The 11295-nt window shown below is 41.1% G+C and overlaps 1 protein-coding gene across 5 annotated transcripts in view; it reads right to left on the bottom strand.

The window, feature by feature from the left end:
- The window catches only part of a1cf (apobec1 complementation factor), a 98215-nt gene that overhangs the window by 54593 nt on the left and 32327 nt on the right, over positions 1–11295 (bottom strand). The gene's annotated exons all lie outside the window — the stretch shown is intronic.

Consider the following 11295-nt stretch of genomic DNA (forward strand, 5'->3'; position numbering starts at 1 on the left):
AGGAAAAAGGAGGGGGGGGTAGAGAAAAAGAGAAAGAAGAAGATGGCAACAGAGGGAAGCAACATCATAAAACATTCAGGTCTAAATAGCAAACTAGAATGGGCGGGGCCTGTCTACACAGACACTCTGTAGTTACAAACACACCTGTTGGGTGAAATAGTCTCTACATTTAAACTGGTCATAGTGTACACAATGCTACTGTAACTGCAGCTCACACGCTTTATCATACAAAGCGACACAAATAAAGCCTTCCATTCTGTCACACAAACTATTAGAGTAAAGGTGAGCTGACACCTGTGCTCATGTGAGTGTTTATGTTTCGCTGAGGTGAATGATGATGAAATGTGCACAGGGGGAAAGCGCCCGGCCATCCCCCCGTCAGGACCCCTCGCCGGAGCAGGAGCCGAAGCCCGGACACCCGCCATGAAGCCGCGGAGAGAGACCGTCCACTGGGCAATCCCACCAGACACCCAGACCAGGGCATGGGGGTTCGCCGCAGAGGCCCCCCACACCCGAGAGCAGGAAGGCACAGGAACACAGAGAGTGCAGGCCCCAGCCCAGCCAGAAGAGCAGTCCCCCCACCGCGCCAATGGAGCGGACGCGGGTCCCCATCCCCGGAGAGCCCCCCAACTTCAGAAGAGCTGCCCACCACCACCTACCAGCGCCGAGCATCCCCCCGCCCCACCCCAGGTGACAGCCTGGTGGGCTCATCAAGTCTACGACCCTCTGTTGAGCCTGCAGGAATTTACGACAGAGGCTCCAAGATCCTTTGTGTCAAGCACGTGAAGTTTTGTAATCTTTCATCATGTTTTGAAACTGTTGCCAATTAGATCTAACATGTAAAACATCTCTTCACAGCTCCAGGAGAAATGCACTGTTATTAAATGTGTATAATCAAACTTTTTTTTTCCTTACATATGTTCCTAACTGCTATTAGGTTAAAATTAGAGCTGTCAGGCGATTAAAAATTTTAATCGCGATTAATCGCATTGTCCATAGTCAATTGCAAATTAATATGTGGCATTTTTTTAGGAAAAAATGTGTGCTTTGTGGAATTTAGCAGTTCTACATTAATTATGAAAACAAGAATGGTAAAATTAATAGTTTTAATCAGAAATACTTTGTTTTGTAACATTATATTGAGATAAACTTTCTTAACAATAAAAGGCTGTAACATAAAATGCCTAACAAAAGCCCAAGTCCAAGTGAAGGGCATTTTAAATTCAAAACTTCAATCAACGTTCAGTAAAATAAAATAAAAAACATCAGAAATAACATTTCCATAACACTTTCATGTTCATTTTTTGTCAGGACCAAATCTTTTCCTCCTCTGCTGAACTGAGATTTACCATTTCCAATTAACTTTTGTTTTTTAAAATATTAAAGACTGAGAAAAGTGGGATACACTGTGGATAGTTTGACAGTCTGTTACTGCCGCCGCGTTCTCTGGCTGCAGCTCGATGCAGCGACGTGTCCAGCGGAGCTCACCGATGCCGGCAGACAGACAGCTATGCGGGGGTTGGATCACGCTTAAACCTCCAGAACTTTGGGATATTTTGCAAATTTTCTCGCGGCGAAAGAGGGACGGCCCACACACTTAAAGCTGAGATTTATCTTTTCATCTACAAATAACTGGCGTTGTTTAAACTACATTTAAAACGTCCCCCGGTGCGCTTGCTGTTCGGAACGTCGGGGGTCCGCAGTTCTTGGGACGCGGCGTCAGACGCGAGCTGGTACCACCAGACGTGGTACTGGACGCAAACCAGAGCCAGGTTAGGGTGCAGGAGCTCTCCGCGTCCTGGCGCCGGGCCGGTTCTAGCTAGCAGCTCGGTGGTTGGAGACCCGCCCGTGATCTAGTGAGAGCAGCCGGTGAGTTAGAGGGCGATGAGGGACGCCTGCGCGGGGTGTGGAAAGGCATGTATGAGAAAATCTGCGATTAATGCATCAAAAAAATTGTCGGCGTCACGCACGTGTCAAATTAACGCTGACAGCCCTAGTTAAAATCCAGCAATCGTTAGAGAATTGATTTTCTGTGTTATATAACTTGGGAAGTGTTTTATTTGGCTACCACATTTGGATTTATCACATATATGCGTTTGTTCAAACTTTGATATAAACCCAGTTTTCGTTAATCCAGTTATAGGGAGACCAGGAAAAGGTTACACCCTCATATATTTGGATATGCAGAGTTCATTGGGGCATGCAAATTGCTTCTAATTGTAAAACACCTCAATTCCCCATGGATTGTGTGAAATTTGCCCTGCCCCTCAGGTTAAAAACCTAATCCACGAGTCAAGGAGCTTATGACTTAAGATTTCCAAGATTTCCATTTTTTTCAGTTTTTCAAATTCTCTTTATCTCTAAGTTCCTTAAGTCTTAAGATGGAGTTTTGCGTGAATTTGTTTATTCTTTTTGTTTCAACATTTTTGTCTCTAGCTAATTTCATAGGCTGACTCCAATATTTTTGCAATTTGGGCGCTAGACCAATCGATAAGTTGCATTGTCCAGCCAGCTTTGCAACCGATTAGTTTTGTTCACAACCTGGAATAAAGAATCGCTCTACCACTAAGGGTGGTAGAGCGATTCCAGCGGTAGGGCGGTCGACTCCTGATCAGAAGTGAGCGGGTTCGATTCCTGCCTTGCCAACCCATGCGTCGAAATGTCCTTGGGCAAAACACTGAACCCCGAATTGCCTCTGGTGGGAGGTTGGCGCCAGTGTTAGGTAGTGGAGCCACCACCAGTGTGTGAATGTGTGTGTGAATGGGTGAATGGGTCTGTGACTGTGAAGCGCTTTGGGCCCTCGAAGGAGGGTAGAAAGCGCTATACAAGTATACGCCATTTACCATTTACCACCCCAGAAGTTGAGTGACTTAACTGAGCAGAACCAGCAGATTTTCTGTGAGAAAACCTCCATCACTTCTAAACTTCGCTGAAGATCCTGCCTCAAGGCTTTCATGAAGCATCCAGCCAGTAACGGGAGATTTCTACCCTTTCTCGACGGATCGCGGAACCAGATCTCCAGACCGTTGGGTGAGTAGTCCAAAGGACGTAGTTCAGATATCATTATTTCTTTTTTAATAGCAAAGTCAATTAAAAAAATGAACAACCTAAAGTTGAGAGAATGGTAAATTGATTATTACTTAATGATTGATTAAAGGTAACATCTGATCACTAATTAGTAATATTTTTCCTTGATTACGAAGGTGGTGCCCTGAGGATAATTTTATCATTTTTTCAGTTTAAAAATTTTTTAACCTTGGGAAAACATATTTCCTATTCAACCGTTTTCATGCTATACCACACATACATGTCAAAAACTCCAAAAAACATTTTTTTTTATTGGAGGGGGACTTCTAAGCCTGGGTCAGGGACTTTTAAGTGTTCTCGAAGTACCTAAGACAGTTTGACATAATTAGAGTGAGATGCTCAGACAACAACAACAAAACTTTGCACTGATTTTGGCAGTCAGACTGACGTCCAGTGTGACTGGATGAGCTGAACGATGACTGAATGTACCTTACTGTGACGTAAGCAAGAAGACGTCCAATCCCAAGCTTGCTTCCACCAGTCAACTCGATTATGTAGCGTGAGAGGGGGGTGAATATGAAGTATTCAATCCCAAAGTTGGTTGAAAAATATAAATGTTATTAAACTGAAATTTAATAAAATTAACCTCGGGGCACCACCTTCGTAATGAAAGAAAATATTACTCATTAGTGATCAGCCGCTACTTCTAATCAATAAAGTAATCAATTAATCAGTCTCTCAACTTTAGCACAAGTGTCTTTACCCTTGAAGGGACTTCACCGCAAAGAAGAAAAATAATGATATCTGAACAACGACGTCCTTTTTAATATTTATTGAATAACATGAGGTTAAACAAGCAGAAATAATGGATGTAAAAGCATGGAAAGCAATCAACATATGTGGAACACAGAATATAGCTTTCAACTAATAACTAGAAATAGATAAAGGAGAAGAAAAGACATGAAATATTGAGGTGAGAAATACTAAATGTGTGGATGCATTAAGTGTGTGTTGTGCATAAAAAAGTGTTGTTACTGAGCTGAGAATAAGCTATCCTTAAAAGGGGGAATTCAAAACGGGGCAAAGATGTTACTCTTGCAAAAATAGTTAATCTTTATTCTAACCACCAGCAGTTGACTGTATGAGCGAAGTTCAACTTCTCACCAAGCGGTCTGGAGATCTGGGTCTGCTCTGCCAGGAAGGGTGGTTGATCCCGTTCCTAGCTAGATGCTTCAGGCGGGCCGTAGAGGCGAGATCTGCAGTCAGGCATAGAAGGAAAGGGAACCTGCGGTTCTGCTGGTTCTGCTCCGTTCAGCCACTTAGCTTCTGGGGTGGTTGAACGATTTCTCTATTCCATTTTGTGACCAAAAGTATAAGTCGCAAAGCTGGCCTGACAATGAAACTTATCGAATGGTCTAGCATGAAAAATCAGTTTCAAAATAAAAGCATCAAAAATTGTAAAAATGTTGGAATCAATCTATGAAATAAACGGGAGACAAAAATGTTGAAAAGGAAGAAAGCGTGCGAAAAAAAAACGTGATCTTAAGACTGGAAGAACTTGTGATGTTCCTGTTCTGTTCCTGTTCTGGCTTCTGGCCTATGGCTCGTGGCTTGTAAGGCGTGCTGTTGAGCTGCCTGAGAAGCCTTGAGAAGGTGTTGAGAAGGTCTGAGAAGCCGCTGTGGTGTGGCCGCCAGGTTTTTTAAATTATAGAGGCAGGGCCAGAATCGCCCAATCCGTGGGCATTTGAGGCGTTTTACGATTGGAGGTAATTTGCATGTCCCAATGAGCTCTGGCTATGCAAATATCAGGGGCGTAACTTTATTCTGGTCTCTGGACGTGTTTATTCTTAATTCTGAATTAACAACGAAAGCGGTTTCTATCAAAGTTTGTACAACCATATATGTGTGTGTGAATCCTGCATGTGGCACATAAAACGCTTCCCAAAGTCCACATAAACACAGAAAAGCAATTCTCCAAGCTTTGATGGTTACACATGATTATTTCATAGATTTTAACCTCAAAGTAGTTGTGAATCTTCTTCTGTTAGGAATAAAGGTTTGAATAAAGGTTTGATTACACACATGTAATAATATGACATTTTTCTTGGAGCTGTGAAGAGATGTTTTATATGTTCGATCCAATGAACAAAAGTCCTGTGTTTTAAAACATAAGAAAAGTTACGAAAGGTCACGTGTTTCAAACAAAGGACTCTGAGTGTCTGTCGGGAATGCTTGCAGACTCTCCAGGGGGTCAGCCTGCTGGAACCAAGACTCTTTTGAAGTTGACAGGCTGAAGTTAACCAGAGTTTCGAATGCAAAATAGTCAGGGTTCTGGCCCGGTTTAATGACTTACATCCAAGTGCAAGATAGAGGTTTCAGACAACTTTATGGCCCCCTTGCTGGGAGAGGACTCCGTTATCTTGGGAAAAGGCACTCCACATAAAAGTTGGGTGACCAAATGGTCAACACAGGTTATCACAGTTGTTTCCAAGGGTGGAATGCTACAATTACTACTGGCTGAAGGTGAACTACCGCGAAAGGTCTGGATTATGAGTAGAGAAACATGGAAGACAAAACGATTCACGGCGCGCCGGCCAACCTGAAATCCAAAGTTTGGAAATACTTTGGATTTTTGAAAAACGACAAAGGTACCCTGGATAAATCAGTTGTGGTCTGCAAAATATGTAAAGCTAGCATAAAGTACACTGGAAGTACGACAAACCTCGCTCTTCATTCATGAAGACGGCATGGAATCGAAACAGGGACGGAAGGGAAAAGCGTCAAACCCCCCCAGTCGAGTGCTGCCAGGGCTAGCAGCTTCTTTCAGAGTGTGCTAGCTGACAACTCCAGCCGCTCAAAAGCAATAACCGAAGCTCTAGGCTATTTCATCTGCAAAGTCCGTATAGCGTTGTTGATAATGTTGGGTTCAGACAAATGATATGTATTTTAGAACTGAAGTACAAACTTCCAACTCGACAGCATTTCAGTGAAAAATACATTCCTGAGCTCTACGAGAAGGCAAAGAGTAATGTGACAGAATCTCTGTCCAATGCTGAACGAGTGACTTTGACCACAGACATGTGGACCTTGCGTGCAACTCATTCCTATGTTACAATAACTGTGCATTACATCTCTCCAGAGTGGTCAATGAAAAATCACGTCCTGCAAATGCGTGTGTTCAGCGTTCAGCTGCACAGTGGAAAAAATATTGGCGCCCTTCTGATAAATAGAATGGAAGATTGAAAACTTGGGACAGACAAAGCTGGAAATATGATAACAGCAGCTCAAGCGGCTGAGATGACCCCTCATGTTACATGCATTGCCCACACCATTAACCTGGCTTCACAGAAAGCTTTTCAAGTGAAAGAATGCTGCAAGAGTTCTGAGCCGAGTGAGGAGAATCATAACTTTTTTTCATCACAGCCCAAAAACCACTGACATCCTGCACCAGAACCGGCTGCTGCTTGGTTTGCCATCACACAAGCTCATTCAGGATGTATGTACTCGCTGGAATAGTTCCAATGACATGTTGGATCGTTTTTTGGAACAACAGCCTGCAGTTTTTGCAAGTTTGATGTCAAGAGAGGTGAGGAGGGGCGAGGATGTCAATACTTTGACAGAAGAAGATCTTGCTGCAGTTGAGGCAATAGTAAAACTTATGGAACCAGTCAAAGTGGCAACAGCACTCCTGTGTGAGGAAGGCAACCCCAGCCTCTCCATGGTCGCTCCTGTTCAGGCACAACTGAACCACTCAACGATGAGCTGCACATCATGACAGGAATGAAGGTTCCTGGAAGACTTTAATAAAAGGTAAGAACTATTCTACTGTTATTATTTTATGGGGAAAAACCTTTCAAACGTAATTCTAATATCTTTCCTAAATTTTCAGGTACCAAGGACTTCAGGACACACTGCATGTGGCCAGTGCGTTAGACCCACGCTTCAAAATGTTGTCCTTCACCAATGATGACAAAACCAGAGACCAGACTTACCTCGGCACTTTAAGTGAGGCACTAACCCTACATGAGAAAGTAAGCTGCTACTTTTATGTTTATTTCACACCTCGTTTACTCTTTTATTCAGCACCTGTATTCTCAAACGCATGCATATAAATGCAGAAACGCTCTCATAATTTCTGACTGTGGATTCATTCATCTGTGTATTTATGTAATATTTAAACATGTATGATATATTATCAACAGACAACTGAGGGCAGACAAAATTAATCTCAGAAAGGTCCCACACAAAGAAACCTATCTCCAGGTGAAGACAGTCCTCACAGCAAGAACGAGAATCCTGCAGGTGGGTTTAGTGTGGTGTTGTCAAGTACAAGACAACTTTTAAAATGCAGTTTTCTTTAAATTTTAATAGAACTATGCTAATGGATAAAGTTCAAACGCTTTCAATGAACAATTTTTGACAATTTTGAATTTACATGTTACGAGCAAATGCAAATTTAATAATTATTTTAGTTATGAAAGATAATTTTGCAATTTTTTTCTGTTTTTTTTTTTTTTTTACTGTAGATGATGGCCTCCCCCCCAAAAAGATGAAGGCTTTGGATCAGATGTTCAGTGACATTGTAAAACAAGTGCACCCCTGAGGTCCTGCAGGGACCTTGCAAAAGATGAAGTCAGGAAATACATGAACCGTGATGCTTCGCCATTGGATGGAGATGTCTTCCACTGGTGGAGAGAGCAGCTGGATCTGCTATTGCTGTCTTCACTGGCTAAGATTTATTTGTCTATACCTGCCACCAGCGTTTTCAGTATTGCTGGTGAAATTGTGACAGCACAGTGCAGTTTAATCAAAGAAGAGCATGTTGACCAGCTAATCTTCCTTAAGAAAAATCTAAAGTAGCATGTTTTGCAGCACACTGTATTTTGGGGGGTTTGAAGTTTAGAATTGCCCTGTTAAATATTTTTTGTTTTGTACAAAATAACAGGACCCTTATTTATTTTTACAGCACTTTAAGCAGTGCATGGCACTGCAACTACTTACAAGGCCAAAAAAAAGCCTGTTTTTTTTGTTTGAAGTTATGCAAATTTTTTGTTGCTCAAAATAAAAAGTGTCAGTTAAAAAGAGAGCTTCTTTATTTAAAAATATACTTTTATAGTTTTGAACGCCAAATGAAAGAAAAATATCTAGATTGTATCGATTTAGGCAAGCAAATCGGTCTGTATCGTATTGTCACAAAATTAGGTATATCTTTTTTGTATCGATTTGTGGACCATGTATCGAGATGCGTAGTGAATCGTGTGAGAGAGAAAGATACACACCCCTAGTACTGACAGAAGAGAGACAGAGATGCTGCGTCCTCACAGAGCACAGCAGATACCAGCAGATCAAGGTCTGCTGTGTAATCATTGACAGAGGGAATGATTAGGCCTCTTATCAAGCGTCTCTCGGAATGAGCTTCAGCCTAATTTATGCTCCAGCCCTAAGTTTGAAAGAGCACAAAATGTTGAGCTTCACCTCTTGTAACTCCTTCATTAACAGCACCATTTAAGGAGTAAAGATAGAAACATCTTCCCACCTTGTGCATCTGACTTTGCATTTGTCTCAGTTTTGTGTTCAAGACCCCTCTTCTTTTTGTGTCAGCCTGCAACCCAGTCTCAATAAAATGTTTACACATTGGTACATATTCCACGACTTGGGAAATACCATGTATAATATACGCCAAAACCAGTTTTTGCGTGCATATAATACTCGCGCTCCTAAACGTGTTAAATGTGTTTTCCACATTTGACACGTTCCCCTGGTGGAGGCGTGAGCATCACAGACAGCCCCACAAACGAACAATTTGCTTGTTTAACCCTAACCGTAACCGTAATCCTAACCTTAACAGGGAAAGACCTCATTTTGAAAAGAGCCCGAGGATGTCTGACCACCTGATCAAAAGGAAACCTAAAAAGGCGTGTATATGTACGACGTCGCAACCCATTCTCAGCCACAGCGTATCATATGCACGCAAAAACCGTGTTTGGCGTATATTATACACGGTATTTCAGAGCGCGAAGTCGTGGAATATTTACGCATTTTACTGAGACTGTGCTGCAGCCTGGCAATAGCAGGCATAGGACAAGTGTATCTTTACAAGTGTAAAGATAAAGATCTGAGACTGCTGGACTTTGGTGCTACTGCCTGCACTTATCAGTTCCAGGGATGACGTTAATAAAGCCAAATGGAGTTGGACGCTTGATACTTCCTCTGAATTTGGATATATTTGTTTTATCAGATTGGCTAGTGAATGAGAAGTTGGTTGTATATGCCCAGACACCTGATTACGAACATAGACAAAAAAAAATCTTAATGCAATCAAGCCCTACAATCTTTTGCATCAAAAGACCCAGTGAAGATAAAGGTGAGATGAGTTCAAAGGTCATAATGCTGTAACTTTTATTGAATCCACAGTTGGACTAACAAGACTAACAAAAATTTTCTCTTAAAACAAAAGATTTCAACAGTAAAAGTTAAGGCAATCAGCTAAAAATATAGCTTGATTCTTAGATTTTAAAACAAAACACTATTCTCAAACTAAAGTAGTACAATTTGTTGCAGCAGAAACTTAGCAGATGGTAAATGTGAGCTGACGCAGCTGCTGCAGAAACCAAATGCTGCTTTATCCCACCAATCACAGCTGCAGAAAGAGGGGTGTTAAACAAACACATTCTGACTGAGCCAGTGTTGGTATCTATGGGAGAATGTGTTGTTTTTCTAGTTGATGACGGGTAGAGAATAACAATTAAAAAAAAATACCAAATCAAAGCAGCAGCTAAAAAACTTAAATAACTCACCACATACACTCTGTTTAAAAAGCACTTAAAAAAACTGGTTTATATCACAACAAACATCTATGCCACCTTTGTGTATTTTTATGCTACTTTTAATGTTTCTCACTGTGTGCAATTTATTATTGTTATAAGTATTTAACTGATTTTCTAACATGTATTTTTAATTTATGTTTATATTTTTTACTGCTGTGTTTAATTGATGTTCTGAGGTTTTTAGGGTGACTATTTTCAATACCTCTCCAGGGACTACAGATGAAAAATTGCTTTTGGGGAACTTCTGACGCATTGCAGTGATGCTTTTGATGTGCATTGTCCCTATGAAATAAACCAATAAAGAATAACCCTTCAATACATGAGTTGTCACCAACACCAGCAAAAAAAAAAAAAAAAATACATCTTTGAACTACCATTACTCTTTGACCTTTAAGACAATAAATCTAATTTCAATAATCAATCAATCCTCTAAACTGCTTTGTCCCTTTCGGGGTCAAGAGGCTGCTGGAGTCTAACTCGGCCACTTCTGGGTGTAGCAGGATACACCCTTGACAGGTCACCAGTCTGTCAAGGGCCGCAATCACAAACCAATATAAACTCACATTCACTCCTAGGGAGAATTTAGAATAACCAATTAACCTATGAAGCATGTTTTTGGATAGTGGAAGGAACCCGGAGATCCTGGAGAAAACCCACGGATGTACGAGGAGAACATGCAAACTCCACACAGAATGGTCCTCTGTTGGTGGTTGTGTTTTAGGTCCTTCAGTTGGGATTTGCTGTGAGGCAAGAGCGCTAACCACTGCTCCGCCGTGCAGTAATTTCAATAAAGAAGTTGGAATTTTGTTCATTGCATAAACAGTTATGGCAATTCAAAGAATGTCATTAATGCAGCCAAAATTCCAGTGTTAAAAGGTTAAAGTATTATTGATTTTAGGCTCACGTTTTTTTCTTTTTGAAATCAATTCACAAGCAATTTTATTAACACAAATCAATTCAATAAAAGCTTTAAATAATGCAATTGGTCTAAATTTAAAAATTAATAGGTTTACCTCTAGGAGAAGAAAAGATTATTCTTGTAATTTTCATTTTCAAAAGTAAAAACAAAATAGAAAAAAACAACTGCTAGCTTTTTTTTTGTCTTTGGTTTAGCAATCCTTTTGTAGTCTCAATAAAATTAGGAGACCCTGGGGGCGCTATGGAGCAGACAAAGGAGTAGGCAGCTTAGAAGACGAGCTCTGCTAAAAATAAATGAAAGTAATATTTCCAGACACTTTATGCCAGAAAAAACGTCAGAACTTTATCCCTAACCTTTAAGGACACTTACATTGATGGATTAAAATCGACCAAATGGCCAACAATCTTCGAAAATTCAAATATTCCGGAGCGGCCGCAACCACGGGACCCAAAACATCGACTTGTGGTGATAGCTCACCACCCAAAGCTACGACACCACAGCCTGGAGACCAAATGGACCCAT

Source organism: Oryzias melastigma, unplaced genomic scaffold, assembly GCF_002922805.2.
Source record: "Oryzias melastigma strain HK-1 unplaced genomic scaffold, ASM292280v2 sc00221, whole genome shotgun sequence".
Lineage (NCBI taxonomy): Eukaryota > Metazoa > Chordata > Actinopteri > Beloniformes > Adrianichthyidae > Oryzias > Oryzias melastigma.